The sequence below is a fragment of the Artibeus jamaicensis genome, unplaced genomic scaffold (assembly GCF_021234435.1).
Source record: "Artibeus jamaicensis isolate MK-2021 breed Jamaican fruit bat unplaced genomic scaffold, CSHL_Jam_final contig_387, whole genome shotgun sequence".
NCBI lineage: Eukaryota > Metazoa > Chordata > Mammalia > Chiroptera > Phyllostomidae > Artibeus > Artibeus jamaicensis.
In genome coordinates, this window is record NW_026521812.1 from 36189354 (window position 1) to 36206688 (window position 17335).

The following is a 17335-nucleotide window of genomic DNA, read 5'->3' on the forward strand; positions in this document are numbered from 1 at the left end:
TGGAGTGTAGAGTCAGAGTAAATTTAGTTTTGTAAAAAAAACATGAGACTCTCTTCCAGAGTGTGTGTACCGTTTTTCATTTACCTGCAGTGAGTAAGAGGTCCTGCTGCTCACATCTTTGCCAGCATTTGGTGTCAGCGTCCTGGACTTGGGCAGTTCTAGTAGTGCCACTTCATTGTTATGTTAATTTGCATTTCCCAGAGGGCATATGCGGAGCTTCTCTGTAGGTCATTCCTTAATAGTGAATTTAAACATTCTTTATTCAGGCTTACAGTCCATATCTATTTCTGTCAGGACAATATTTTTCTGGTAGAAGAAAAGGACAATACATCCGAAACTCACTTGTGCCTACTGAATGATTTGTACATAATTCCTAATTCTTCTCCCCTATCATATTAAGATGATTTATTTATAATAATTCTACTGTTTTTCCTAGCAGATTATGCACTCAAAGAAGTATATCATATGTACTTTTGTATCCCCACTTTAAAATACAGATAAGTGCTTAATAAACATTTTTAGTAAGTATACATTATAGTTGTACATATTAGTGATAACAGAAAATTTTATAAATAAAAATATCATTTTTAGGAAATGGGAAAATGTTTTATAAATAGGAAAATGTTTTTAAACTAAAAATTTCTCACTTTTTTCTATTATTTATTTTTTTAGAGAGAGGGGAAGGGAAGGAGAAAGAGTGGGAAAGAAACATCAATATGTGGTTGCCTCTCATGTGTCCCCTACTGGGGACCTGGCTTGCAACCCAGGCATGTGCCCTGACTGGGAATCGAACCACAATCCTCTGGTTTGCAGGCACTCAATCCACTGAGCTATACCAGCCAGGGCTAAATTCAGTTTTTAAGAAGTTATCTTAATATGTGTTTCTATAAAATTATAACAAACCTTACATTGAAATTCTTTTAAAAAGATAGAATGTTGTTATGAATTAGCATGGCCTTTAGAAAGAAAAACACTATTTGTACTCATTTATTCATTGGACAAATGAATATGTGGAGAATAGGAAGATTAAATAAAATACAGCCATTGCTCTTATCATACTTAAAACTTAAAAGCTGAAGATATTAAAAGGAAGTGTGAAAAAGAAAGATAACTTTCAACCAGGTAGAACATGAAAGCCATCAGAGAAAGTAGCAGAATTCTGTGTCCCTTTACTGGTCTCTTTGCTTCAAGTGAAAAGTGATTTTGTTTAGTAGTATTTATTAGTATTACTATTTGGTTTTCGTTGTGTTATTATGTTATTCCTTGAAATGTCATTCTAAAAATAAAATTAAAATGCCAAGAGTTTAAAATAACTTTAATTAGGAAATGGGCTTGGCAAACAATTCAGCTTCTTTTAGGAAAACTGTAAACAGCCCACAAGGGACGTGATTAATAGCATATGTTAAATCAGTGGACCTGCCTCAGAGAGAATGACCTCTGTCCCGGAGAGCTAAAGAAGGAGATATGTGTCAAATTCTAATGAAATGAAATGCAGTAATGGATATTGAATATAAAAGGATCTCAAATTGAGCATATTTTGATTATATGTTTAGTAAATGAATTTATATTTTATAGCAAATACTTTCAGCAACCACACTATATAATGATAATTATATAACTTTGTGGTAATATTCAAGGTGTTTAACAAATAACTTCAAATAACTGAAGGGAAAGTTTGATTTAGTTCAATTATTTAGTCCACTATCATTTGGAGTGCTCTAAATCTATCCTTGACCAGATTTGTAGGTATTATCCTAAATTGTGTTTTTTTTCCACCACACTTTATTTCAGATTTTTTGAGGCAATAAAAACAGTGGAATGAAAAACAAAAGTAATTATAATTGGAAAATGAGAGTATTTGTGAAAAGGACAAAGTAGAAAAAGCATGTGATGAACTAGGATTAAAAAAAGTGCAAAAAACCCATGCCATAAAGTCTTATAAGACAGCAAGATGTGGGCTATGAATTTGCTTTTGAGCTTTGTAGTAGCTAACTCAAAAGGGACTGTGAATTACATGATTCAGAGTGTCCATAAGGCAAATATTTATAATTTGAAAAATCATTGGTAGCCCTTGGTAATCATTGGTAATGATGAAATCAGGAACATATTTCCTCCCAGCATTCTGCTCTTTATACGATATGGTTCAGTCTAATGAAATATTTCTCTGATAGACACAGTGATGTGTTTCATACAGTTGTTTTGCATTTTTCAGTGCATACTAATTATATAATGCTAGGGTTCAAGCAGAAAATGAGATTTGAATCTAGTCAGAAATTTTCCAATGAATTACTTTAACCAAAGAATAAAATTAGATTGTCTCCAAAAAATTATTTTTAACTGTGCATCCTCCTGGTATTCCATGATCACTAGTTCTTCCTCTTGCACTTTTGATAGCTACTGGGCATTGAAGAATTTGAGATTACACTTGCTGTCAAATTCCAGGACAATTCGAAGTGATTTTAAAGCAAGCTGAGTGGTAAGTAGATAAAAAGTTACATTGTGTAAATTGAGACTATGGATCTGGATTCCAGACCTCTATTAAAAAAGGTAGATAAAAGAAGTATTCATGGTCATGGTCAATACTTTCCCCCTAAAATATAGGATTTTCTCCAGCAGAGAAAAATAGGTAATTAAGGCTTTGAAATTTTATACCTATAAGCATAAACATAATATTTGTAACTTGGAATAAATTTAAAGTGAGCATTACAAAGATTACTTATAACTACAATAAAATCTTAATAAATATATCAAATAATTTAGTGGTGAAGATAACAAGACTTTGCAGATAACAAAGAGAGTTTAGAACATCACCCTGTTCTATGAGTTAACTTGCCAAATGATTTCAATAGTATTTATCAAAGGGATGACTTTGGTTTTGTCCACCTGTTTACTAAAATATTTTATTTATATCAATAAACCATGTCCTCTGCTTGAAAATGCTTGATACATATAAATTTAACAATAAATGAATATTCATAAAATGGTAATAGCAATATAAATAGTTATCATTTTGCTAATAGTTTTATAATGTGTCAGACAAGTACTTGCACTGTGCAAGTACTAAATAATGTAATGTTCACAGCCAGTCGATGAAGTTGGCACCATTTAAACCTTGATTTAAAGATGAGGAAACTATGGCACAGATTTTCTATACCATTTGGCCAGGGTCACCAAATTGTTATGTGGCTGAGGCAGAATTTAAAACCAGGTGGTTTAAAGCCAGAGTATACAATGGAACCAACTCAAACCACAGCCCATGGCAGGTTTGGAAGCTATCACAATGAGCAGGACAGATAAGACATTTTCCTTCACAGTTAATGGGAAAGAAATTGCACTTAACAACTAACTGCAGTGAAGATGTGTTTGATGAGGGAACTCTAGTAGGGAACTAAGTTAATCTTTAAAAAACAAAGACAAAAAAAGAAGGAAGAAAGTGTGGAATGGGAAAGAACCTTTCAGGAAGAGAAAGCTGAACTTGTAAAATTCTGTAATTTTATTCATTTACATTCAGTAGTATACTGTTACCTTTGTCAGTCCTATACATATCGGATTGTGATCCGTCTACACTGACTGAATTAATAGATCTACCACTTTATTTTTCACTTCCAACTCTTCCAGATATAAAGTTTAAGTCTTCAGAATTTTAAAATTATATAATGTTTGCTTGAAAATATTGTAGATTTTATGATAGCATAAATTATCTCAGTAAATTTCTCTGAAAATAACATCATTAGCATTACAATGTTTAAATTTTGAAGCATGAACTGCTAAATGCCTGGCATATTTATTTCATCAGAAAATACATAAGTTTTCACTTCAAAATATAATCTCACCTATCACCTAATAATGGTTTCAAGACCCAGACTGCAAAGGTATGCAATAATATCTTCAATCCAAATTAAACACAAAGAATGAGAATTAGTCTCCAAAGCAAGTGACCTTGTCCACTGGGAGAACATTTTAAGCAACAGAGTACAAGCTACACAGTTATAAAGCTAGGAATGTCATTTTTAGAATGTGAATTTTGAAAGTAAAGGGTGTTTTTATGACACTCCAAGACCCCTTTGTCTGCTATAATCTAGAGAGCTCAGCGGTATAGAATCAATAATCTGCACTAATACCTCAAATTATTGGTATAGGAAGAAAAAATAGAAACTCAGAGACCTCAAGGATTTGCAGTTGTAATACTACTGATAAAGGGGAAAAATGACAGCAAAAGGTATTAATTTTAAAGGTACTATTTTTGTCTCACAAAATAGACATCCAGGTTTTAAGATTCCTGGTTAATAGATGGATCAAGTCAATGACTCAGGCATTGCACCTTAACATTTAGAAGTGTCTAACAGCACACGTTTTTGTAGTTTCTTAGAAATTAACTATTTAAAAATAAAAACAAGAAACTCATTTGTTCCTATGTGTCTTTCTTCTCCAAATACAGTAGATATAACTTTACTTATGATATAAATTAAGTACAGTACACAATGTCATTCCAAATAAAAATTTAGCCTTTCTAACTAGGAGAAATTCTAGATTTCATTTGCTGCACTTTAATTTTTTAATTAGTTATTTTTGAAAGCAAAAGATTTTTAAAACTCCATTAACTCATTTTTATGCGTATAAAACATTAAAATATAGTTTCACCACAACTATGGCCAAATTAGTCTTACAAGAGGCATTGAAATGTTATGATTTGTGAAACACGCTTTATTTTTCCAATGTGTGAAGGATGTCTTCTATTCTGTATTTCCTTCCCAATTCTATACTTCATTTGACATTACACATTGATAATCGGTTAATGAACAACGCTAAGCAATAACAAATATAATTGAGAAAGAAAGGGAAAGAAACAGCATCATTCCCCGGAAAATCTTCCAACTTACAGTTTGCCTCTTGCAGCCATAATGATCAGCCCTGCCCTGCCCCTTTGGTTGCTATGACATCTGTTTTATCACAATAAAAAAGGGAAAACTTCTTGGCTACCTGCGGAGGAATTACTTGTGGTAAGAAAATACTCCTTGTTGCCCTGGCTAATGTGGATCAGTGGATGAGCACTCGCCGCAAACCAAAGAGTTGCCTGTTGGATTCCTAAGGCACAGGCCTGGGTTGCGGGCCAGGTCCCCAGTAGAGGGCGTGCAAGAGGCAACCATGCATTGATGCTTCTCTGCCTCTCTTTCTCCCTCCCTTCTGCTCTTTCTAAAAATAAATAAAACATTTTTCAAAAGAAAATACTCATTATTATTAGGCACTATTTTCATAAGAAATATTTTTTAAAGAGTAAAACTGTAAAATCATGAGAACTGAAAAGAAACAAAACTCAGGCTGTTATTTGGCCAAACTCAGTTTACAATTTATAATGTTAATTCATCAGTTCCTCTAGCAAAGAAAGCGATCACCAGAGTGTCACTCAGATGGTAACTGCTGATGGAATGATAGGTGCTGCGATAGTGTTGAAGATTATGAAGTAATTTTTATGAAGTGATAATGTTGAAGGTGATGAAGTAATTTTTTGAATGGCAATTTATCAATACATTTCAAAAAATCATAAATTATTCCAGCTCTTATTGCAAGAAAGCTTTCATCTTAGTCATAAGGGGAAAATTTAGTAGAAGAAATTAATTTGTGTAAAAGTTACTTTCACATTGTTTTATAGTAATGATTTTTTAAATTAAACAAAAAAATACACATTAAGTCATAGTTATTTGATAGATTGAGCTCTCATGAATATGATAAATAATGACCCTATAAAAATAGACATTTTATGAAAATTTTAAGTAAAACAATTAAGAATTATCATTTTATAGCCACTATAACTGAAACTATGAAAAAGATATTTTTTTCATAAGATATGAAAAGAAGGAGAGAGGAAAAGAGATCAGACTAAGACATAGATTGATATAAACTGGTGGGTTGATAGGAGAAATTTTATTTATGGTTAAATGTTTATAAAATATTAATGTAACATTCCATTGGGAACTATAAAAGTTAATGCTGTTTTAAAAAATTAAAGAAATTTTCTCATCAAAGTTTCTGAGTTTTTTAATTAGCAAATGTCAACATGAAATATTTTTATTCTAAACTTATTTTGCTTAATTTCTATATAAACACGTATGTGTAAGTATATATTTCTAGCTTAATATAAACTTTCATTCTTTCTTCACTAGAATATAAATTCCTAGAGTGAGGATTCTTGTCTGTTTTGTTAACTGATTTATCAAGATCATCTAGAATAGTGTTTTTCACATAGTAAACTTCAGTAAATATCTGTTTGGTGAATGACTGGATCACTTTAAGTAGTTACAAACAGCTCTGTCAGGATTTATATGTCTGTGTTCATATGTAAATATGCTAGTCTCAGAGTACTAATCTATTCTTCCCCTTTTTAGTGAATACATTGGATTTTATTGTATTTTATGAAGAAGGAAAATCATGTGGGTACAGTTGGATTCTTTGACAACAAACATATTAAATACTGTACTGATAAAGTGTATATGGCAAGTAGAAAATTTAAAGCTATGTACCAAATATACAGAACATAGCCCACTATATTTTCACATATGTAGCATGCACATCACTGATGTCAAATAGTAGGGAAGGATCCACCAAAAATAAATGACTGGGAAAAAACTGGATTTTTTTGTCCTATGAAGGATTCCAAGACAGGACAAATAAAGTGTGTTCTTAGACAGAATAACAAATGAGTATTTAATTTAATACTTCTGCTCATTTTGAAACATTATGCTTATATTAATATTATGTTATAAATAGATTCACATATTCAAAAGATAATAAGTAGAATATATTAACAGGAAAAAAAACAAGAATGAAGGTAGGCTTGTGAGTAATGAATGATATTTTACCTAAAGTTCTACCAGAAATCCCATTAACTACGTCTTGGGTCATTTAATCATAGGCAATAAAATATTCAGTCTGGTAGATGCCAGATACACTTGCAACCAAGCTTATCCTAAGACATTTTTTTTTGCCACAATATATACAGATGCTTCTCCAGGCCATTAATTTTATACTGCCTTTGCTTAGTGCCAGAAATACAATTGTAGTTTTTTAAATGATATGTTATAGGGTTAACTGTGTCCTCAAAAAGAGTCCTATCTCCAGAATAATTATTTTAACAATGAAGTCATTATAAATGTAATTAGTTAAGATGAGGTCACAGTGCAGCGGGTGAGCTCTTAACCCAAAACGAGTGCCCTTATAAGCAGATGAGATGTAGTCACAAGGACAGACAGACTCCCAGGTGAAGACGGAGGCAGTGATCAGAGTTATGCTGCCATCACTGGGAGAATGCCAGGGACTCCTAGAGCTGGAGGAGACAAAGCTTCAGTGGGAGCATGGCCCTGCTGATGCCTTCCCTTCAGACTCTGAGCCTTCAGAACTGTGAGAGAACACACTTTCCCATTTTTTTAGTCATCCAGTTCTTGGCACTTTGTAATGGCAGGAAGCTGTTACAGCCCCAGGAAACCATTATATCGGATAATATCACATAAACATTTAAGTTTCAACCTTGGCGCTACCACACCTTATAATCTTTATAATGAGTCATCCTAGTGAGATACTGAACCAAAAAGTCTCAAATGGAAGAGTGATAATGCCATCTCCATCATCTCCACACATCTCAGTAACCTGTGCCTCTCTCCTTTCCTCTGTCCTCCATCCAGCTGTTGTGTATTAAGAGTACGATCATAGGAGATAAAGAGAACATTCATCTTTTCCTCATTATATTTATAAAATCAAAACAGGTACTACAGTGTTTTGTATTTGATACAAACAAAATATAAACCGGTCTCACAGAATTCAAGTGCTCCGAAAGGAGGCTCGGGCTCCACTTCCTGATGCTAACTAAATTTTCCTGTTCATGCTAGTTCAAAGCAAAGCCAACAGTACCTCTGGAATGTAGATATGTGTGAAGAGCAAACACGCTACACACAGATAAGAATAGCAGGGGAAGTCCAAATAGCAATATAAGAAAGCAGAGCAGGCACTTCCTTAGTAACACAGCACTTGCGGTCCGTGGGAACGAAGAGCGATATTAACCGAAGAGGTAAGACTGTCAGTCTGCAGGCAACCGCAGTCACTGACCCGAGACTGCCAGTCCCCACAAAGTTATTGACAGCAAAAACTTTAAAAGTCAATACATTTAATGCTTCCCCTTTTGCACTCCATGCCCCAGAGTTTCCTAACAAATTTGACAACACAGGGCTCTTTTCGACAGCCCTTTACTGTCTTGGTCCAAGTGTATTGCCAGCCTGTATTAATTTCTCGGGTAGCACAGAAGAGCAGTATATGGACTAACCACAAAAAGTAAAGTATTTCAGCAACTTCATCCTGATATCTGAAGACATGAGATAATTATATTGACCTTTCTCTTGGACATTCTGGGGAGAAATGAGATCTTTAAAAAATCTACATTAACACAACCAAAAAACCTCTAAATTGTTTGTTATGTGAAAGTTTCACATAGTTTTCCCCCCAAACTTTCTAGAATTATGACAATGAGGTAACCAGAGAACCAATGTGATCTCTTAAACTGTAATCTCTAGCTTCATTCATTATCTACAATTTTAGTTTCTTTCAAACTCTTTCCTGGTGAGCTTATTTTAACTAACAAGGTAAATAGAATGCTAACAATTGTGATTAAATCAAAAGTGAGTGTATGTGAAATTGTGCTGTGTATATGTAATACTTTCATATGCTCTATTAGGGACTTTTCTGATCTTAATGAACATTAATTGTAATTTTCAAAAAAAATTACAAAAAATATGGTGAAAATAGCTAGTGCAGGAAACAACCTCACTAGCTATTTTCCATGAGTGGAGTATATGTAAGTATTTGTGAAGACGCTGAGCATTATTAAACTCTTTTTTTTCATTTAGATTGAAACAAGTACTTTAACTGTTGTATTTTGTAGAGGTGTTTGCTTCCTATGACACTGCCAAAATACCCTTAGGCTAGTCACATTTTGAGGAATAAGCTCAAAACATTTGGAAAAATAATTGTTGAATGCAAGCTAAGAAAAAAAAGATTAAAAAGATGAACAGTGAAAGGACAGCAAACTCACGGTTATTAAGAACCACACCTAAGACAAAAGCAAACTAAGAGGACAGCTAGATCAGCAGCAGAACGATAGAAATGAAGATCACATGGAGGGTTAGCAACAAGGGAGTGGGAGGAGGAGAAGGGGGGAGAAGGTACAGAAAATAAGTAGCATAGACGGTAGGTAGAAAATAGATAGGGGGAGGGCAAGAATAGTATGGGAAATATAGAATCTAAAAAACTTGAGACACATGGTCATAAACTGAAGGGAGGAATGGTGGGGGAGGGGTGTTCAGGGTGGAGGGAAATGAAGGGGGGAAATAGAAAAATTATAATGGCATAATCAATTATATATATATATATATATATATATATATATATATATATATATATATATAAGAAAACTTCACACCTAAGTTTTGGATTAATAATCCACCTTACTTTTTGATGGTTCTTTCCTAAAGCATTTGTTTAATCAACTACTTGTGACTTTATAACAATGTAAAGCTTCTTCAAGAGACAAGGAATGGCTAACAAATAATTTGAAAATAGTAGTAACAAACATTAGTAGCACCCCACTAAGCTTGGCTCTCAAAATTCCATACTCACTAGGTTTGCTACGAATCAACACTGAACCATACATACCTGCTTCACAGTGTGTCTGATGATTCTATCACCAATGGTAAAATTTTCTTTTTGAAATTGCTAAACATTAGATTCATATAAGAACTATGATTATAATTTATATGTTTAAATGGTAAAGCACTATAATGCCTCCAATGCAGTGTTGTCTATATGAAGTTTACTTGATGCAATGACTTCTCATAGAAATTCTTTTGTACTTTAAAATGCTGCAAGTTACAAAATATCACACACAAATGTACACTCATGGCATCTTTGATGAAAGAGATTCACTAGAGACCTAAAAAAATGCCTTAAGTGACTAATGTTTTAACAGTAAATTTCATTTTGTAAAATTCTTATTAAGAAAAGAAATACTGGCCCTGGCTGGTGTAGCTCAGTGGATTGAGCACGGGCCTGCGAACCAGACAATCACGGTTCAATTCCCGGTCAGGGCACATTCCTGGGTTGCAGGCCAGTTCCCTGCAGGCCAATTCCCAGCAGGGGACGCACGAAAGGCAACCATACATTGATGTTTCTCTCCCTCTCTCCTTCCCTTTCCCTCTAAAGATAAATAAATAAAATTAAAAAAAAAGAAAAGAAATACTAAAAGCCTTTGCTATATTAAAAAGAAAAATTTGATCATTGATTATAAGTAAAAATTTTGGGAGGAACTAAGATGTTTAGTACAGACATAAATATGTAAGAAGAAAATAAACAAACATGAAAAAGGTAAAGATAAATTACAGGAAAAAAGATAAACAATCTTGCCTTATATCATTTTATATTTATATATTCTATATTTAAGATATTTTTCATTAAAAAACAAATGTCATGATGTTGTCAAATATCCATTGTAGTCTCAATCACATGTCCACTCACTTTCAATTCTGTCTGCTGAGCCTGGATGTCTCTGAAGCTGATATATAAGATTTGTCTGGGAAAAGTCCCACCACTGTTAATATAACAAGAATGGTTTGCAAGACATTGGTGTGACCTGTCAGCCAAGGAGAATGGACTGGAATGTGTATGTGTAAACAATGATGACTTCACTGTACTGATTAATGGGAGCAGTAGATGCCACTGAGTGAGTGAGTGTGTGTACTGTGTGGCCATGGCGTTCAAAATAACTGAGCAAATAGAGAAATGAACCTGCATCGAATTTTGTGTTAAGCTTAAAATTCCTCCTCAGAGACTATTTGGATGATTCGAAAGGCCACAGCTATGGGAAACTGGTGATTGGCAGTCTTATCACAAAACATGCCTGCTCATGCATTCCATCTTATGCAGAGGTTTTTGGCAAAACATCAAATCACCCAGGTGACTCAGCTCCCATACAGCCCAGATCTGATGCCCTGTGACTTCTGGCTTTTCCCAAAACTGAATGCCTTTGAAGGGGAAGAGATTTTAGACTATCAATAAAATTCATGAAAATACAGTGGGACAGATGATGGTGATTGGGAGAACTGTGTGAGGTCCCAAGGCGCCTACTTTGAAGGGGACTGAGGCATCATTGCCCTACATACAACGTTTCTTGTGTCTTGTACCTTCTTCGGTAAATGTTTCTATTTTTCATAATGCTTGGCTGGATAATTTCTGGGCCGGACTTGGTATGTATGCTTCTTTTTTGCTTGTTTATGTTGTTTTTTAATTTTAATTGTTGTTCAAGTACAGTTTTCTGTTTTTTACTCCCATCCCACCTCACCCCCCCAGTGCTCCCCACCTCCCTTCCTTTCCACCCCCCTTAGTTGCTGTCCATGTGTCTTTTTTTTTTTAATTTTATTTAGTTATTTTTCAAGTACAGTTTTTTGTCTATTTTTCCCATCCCAGCCTCCCCTGCCCCTTGCTCCCCACCTCCCTCCCATTTCCTCCCCCCCCTTAGTTCTCGTCCCTGTGTCCTTCCTATTTGTTCCTCCAAATCCCTCCCCTTTTTCCCCTTAACTTCCCTTCCTTCTCCCCTCTGGTCACTATCCCCTTGTTCTCTATTTCAGTGTCTTTGTTTTTTGGGTTTTTTTTTTCTGCTTACTTGTTTGTTTTGTTGTTTAGCTTCCTGTTAAAGGTGAGATCATATGGTATTTGTCTTTCAGCACCTGGCCTATTTCACTCAGCATAATGCTTTCCAGTTCCATCCATGTTGTTGCAAAGGGTAGTAGCTCCTTCTTTCTCTCTGCAGCATAGAATTCCATTGTGTATATGTACCACAATTTTTGGATCCATTCATTTACTGATGGGCACCTAGGTTGCTTCCAACTCTTGGCTATTGTAAATTGTGCTGCTATGAACATTGTGGTGCATAGGTTCTTTGATATTGATGTTTTAGGATTCTTAGAATATAATCCTAGCAGTGGAATTGCTGGGTCAAAAGGCAGGTCGATTTTTATTTTTCTGAGAAAAATCCATACTGTTTTCCATAATGGTTGTACCAGTCTGCACTCCCACCAACAGTGAACTAAGGACCCCGTTTCCCCACAACCCCTCCAACATTTGTTGTTTGTTGCTTTGTTTATGATAGCCATCCTGACTGGTGTAAAGTGGTATCTCATTGTGGTTTTAATTTGCATCTCTCTGATAGCTAATGATATTGAGCATCTCTTCATGTGTCTCTGAATGTTCTGTATGTCCTCCTTGGAGAAGTGTTTGTTCAAGTCCTTTTCCCATTTTCTAATTGGGTTGGGTGTCTTCTTAGAGTGGAGTCGTGTAAGTTCTTTGTATATTTTAGAGATTAAACCTTTGTCTGAGTTATCATTGGCAAATATGTTTTCCCATACAGTTGGTTGTCTTGCTAATTTAATACTGTTTTCTTTAGCCATGCAGAAGCTTTTTATTTTGATGAGATCCCATTTGTTTATTCTTTCCTTTACATTCCTTGCTCTAGGGGACATATCAGTAAAGAAGTTGCTGCGTGAAATATCTGAGATTTTCTTGCCAATGTTCTCCTCTAGGACTTTAATGGTGTTATGACTTACATTTAAGTCTTTTATCCACCTTGAATTTATTTTGGTGTATGGTGTAAGTCTGTGCTCAAGTTTCATTTTTTTGCATGTAGCTGTCCAGTTCTCCCAACACCATTTGTTGAAGAGGCTATCTTTACTCCATTTTATGTTACTGCCCCCTTTGTCGAATATTAATTGACTGTAGAGAGTTGGGTTGATTTCTGGGCTCTCTGTTCTGTTCCATTGGTCTATGTGCCTGTTTTTATGCCAGTACCAGGCTGTTTTGATTACAGTGGCCTTGTAATACAGTTTGATATCAGGTATTGTGATCCCCCCTACTTTGTTCTTCTTTCTCAAAAGAGCAGCTGCTATTCGAGCTCGTTTATGGCTCCATATAAATTTTTGAAGTGTTTGTTCTATGTCTGTGAAATATGCCATTGGTACTTTAATAGGTATTGCATTGAATCTGTATATTGCTTTGGGTAGTATGGACATTTTGATAATGTTAATTCTTCCAATCCATGAACAAGGTATATGTTTCCATTTGTTTGTGTCTTCCTTGATTTCGTTCTTCAGGGCTGTGTAGTTTTCTGCATACAGGTTTTTTACCTCCTTGGTTAGGTTTATTCCCAGATATTTTATTTTTCTTTTTGCTATATCAAATGTGTCTTTTATACTTGTTTCTGTAAATTCTTTCTTTTTTCCCCTGAAATTCTCTCCCCTCTCCCCTCTGGTCACTGTCAGCCTGTTCTGTATTTCATTGTCTTTGGTTATATTTTGCTTGCTTGTTCGTTTTGTTGTTTAGGTTCACTGATTGAAATAAGCCAGGCAGTGAAAGACAAATGCCATATAATCTCACCTTTAACAGGAACCTAAACAACAAAGCAAGCAAGGTATGTATGCTTCTATGAGTCAACTTGAATCAGGATATCGGGCAACATACTTAACAATACCATTTTCTTCAGATCACATATTAGAACTAGTGTATATAAATTAGAATACATATCTGAATTTTCTAGAGTCCCTTTATGCTGGTGACCACATTGCTACTAACATCTAGAGGTCTGACTAGGGCTTATTGCACAGACAGCGCTGCTAAATGCAATGCTTTTTCACATGCACAGATTTCCTAGATGCCGTTGTAGATCTAGAAGACTTCTTAGTCTTCTGTATCCTTTGACTTATTTCTTGGGTGCGATCTTCAAGTTTTTCACTTTATCTGAAGACATGAGGACTGGTGGTGCCATTTTTCTCTGTTTCCGGAGTCGTCACACGCACAGGGCTATTAGTGTACGTCTTCTGCTCTCTGCAGGGTGCAGCTCCCTCTGCAATTTCTTTTTTTTTATCACTGTCTTTGAGAAATAACATTAGCTGTCACTGCTCACATGAAGAAGGTGGGGAAGAGAAAATTTCCCTCATTTGCTGGCAGTATCTGTTTCCTTTCAGGGTTTCTCAGGTCATGACGATACGCTTTCTCTTCTCTGAACTTAAGGTGAGGCTTTGCCTTCTTCCTGTTCTCACTCATATCCATTTTGTTTCCTAGTTTCTCTTTTCCATTAGAATGTTTGTATCATTATTTTGCTTTATTGACCACATCTCACATCTCAGCACTGAGTTTCCAATCGCAGACACCCTATTTGTCCCTCCAGTCTGCTGGCTTCATTGGATGATCAAATTTTGACAGTTTCAAAGTGTTTTTAAACCAATATATCTGTTTTCACACTACACATATTCCAAGCCCAGGACCCCAGCTCTTACCATTATGTGCTATAATTTATGAAGGCATAACGTGTGAGCTTTGAAAAGGCTCAAATTTAGACATGTTTTTTTTCTTCTAAGCAAATGAATGATAATGTCTAACTGTCAGAGAGCTTAAATTTGGAACTAAAGAAAGGGTTTGTTTCATGTGAGTAACTTAGGACAAGAAAGGGGAAAAAAGCAAACATAATGTCTCACTCACAAGAAACATTTAATCTGAACAATTTGTAGAACAAAAGGATCAAGTCTACCCAAAATCAGTGTGTCTGTTATATGTATTTAAAGATATACATGCAGATTTTATTTAAACTCAATATTTTCTGGCACGACACATTGCTGTCAACTGGAAGACATTTTCGTTCACATCTCTTACCCACAAACCCACTCTTTTCCATCTTAACTAAGCACTGATCAGGCAACTTTTGTAATTTGAGGTGCAACAGCAAAATTAGAATACATATCTGAATTTTTCCATTAGAATGTTTGTATCATTATTTTGCTTTATTGACCACATCTCACATCTCAGCACTGAGTTTCCAATCGCAGACACCCTATTTGTCCCTCCAGTCTGCTGGCTTCATTGGATGATCAAATTTTGACAGTTTCAAAGTGTTTTTAAACCAATATATCTGGTTTAACCAATATAGCAGAAATTTATTTTTTTCCCTTCAAAATTTCATGGATAGAGGAGTCATTCTTACTGTGGATCTTAGCAACCTCTGCATGCAGTTTTTTCCTCATTAAATTAAGAACTTCTAACTTTTCACTTAAAGAAAGTACTTTATGGCTTCTCTTTGGCACATCTAAATTGCTGGCATCACATTTTTGTGCTTTGGAACTAGTTATTGGTAAAATAAGGGTTACTTGAATACAAGCCCTGCAATATCATGACAGTCAATGTCATAAAACCCACACAGCTACTAAGTGACCTCTGGGCAGGTAAGAGGTAGCATGGACAGCATGGAAATGCAGGACAAAATGATGGGCTCATGTCTCAGGCTTGAAGGAGCAGGACAGCACATGTCTTCATCACAATACCCAGAATGGCTTGCAAACTAAATATTATAAATTGTTTATTTCCAGAATTTTCCACTTAATATTCGTAACTACTATTGACTGCAGGTAACTGAAACCACGCAAAGAGAAACCATGGATGGGGAGTAGGGGAAATACAGTGTGTATGTGAGTGTGTGTGTGTGTATTCAGCCTTGAGAGTTAGAAGAGACAGAGGTTAAAAAATTAATACATAAGCAGGTAGGGTAACTATGGAAAACTCAAAACTTACAAACCACTTACAGCTCTTTAGCTTTTTCTGTAATTTTTATTTAATTTCTCTATTAAATATTTTTCATCCAGATATATATGGAGATATAGATAACCTGTACACTGATAGGAACTCTCATAATCATTACTAACAAATAGGCTTTATGAGATGTTTTCAGCAAGTAAAACAGAAAAGTTAGGAAGTAAAATCCAGGTTCTGATAAGGTTAAGTAGTTTCCACTGAATAACAATTCATCGCAAGTGCTAAGTACATCTCTCAAGAATGCAGTGGTCAAGTTTTAGATTCATAAATCTAGATGACTGAGAACAAATGCACTTTTTGTTAACTGTGGATTATTTCAGTTGATAAGTGTGTATATATAAAATATAAAATGATTTCTTATATTTATTTTTCCATACAGTCAATTGTTCACTGCTTTGACCTACTCTAGTTTAATAATAACTAAGATGTCATACACTCTTTTATTGTCTAAGATGCATATTTTTCCACTTTTAGAATCTCTGAAAATTAGAATATTTTATTACTATCATGAAGGCCATTTATTTAACAGTTACACTATTTTATTGTATTTTTTAAAGTTTTATTTATTTATTTTTAGAGAGGGGAATAGAGAGAGAAACATCAATGTGTGTTTGCCTCTCTCATGCCCCCTACTGGGGACCTAGTCTGCAACCCAGGCATGTGCCCTGGTTGGGAATTGAACCAGTGACCCTTTGGCTCACCGGCCAGCACTCAATCCACTGTGCCTTACCAGCCAGAGTGACAGCTACATTGTTTTATATATTTAGAAATGAATTATTTTAAGAATATATTAAATATAAGCATATCCCTAATATGAAAAAAATAAGGGATATGAAAACATTGCATCTAGTTTTATTGGCAGTATATTTTTAAATTTGTTAGAGGTACATCTAATAGTAGTGCATCTTACCTCCAATGGTGTTTCAGACTAAATGAAAAGTTCAGACTAAATGGTAGTTTCTAGCTTATATAGAACAAAACATTACTTGTAATATTTAATAATTTGGCCATATTAAATGCTAATTTATTTTTTAAACATAAATTACTTGGTCTTAAAAAATTCTTAATTCTTAACATTTACTTAAAATATTATATTCATAATTACTGTGTAAGTTGTAACTTTTATTTTTTATGAAATTAAAAAGAATACTTCCCTGCATAGTAAATAGCCATTTAGGTAGTTCAAATATTAGATTCAAGATTTTTCTCTGAACTTAAAGTTCATATAAGGCTAAATATAATGAAAGGTGCCTGATAGTTAGTATCCGATTTTAAAAAATAGAATAACTGTATGGAACCAAGAGTTATTACATTGGCCAATTTGCCCCATGTGTGTGCATGTACTAGGCAGATTATGGTTTAACATCACTTTATAATCCTTTAAACAATATATTTGACCAACAATTTTACCTTCTAGTTTGAATTTTAACTGGTATGTTTTTAAATTCTAAATGACATAGCCATCTTTTCTCTAGGAAAGATAGAATAAATTTCTCATACCTAAAATTTAATTCAAAAATTTTTTTTCAAGTATTTAAATTTTCATTGCTCTTAAATTTTCAACTTGGTAAAATAATAAAAAAGGCTTTTAATATAATTAGACATTTCAGAAGTAAAATTCATTCAGCTCATATTTTTATATATTTATGACAGCAAACTTTGAAGA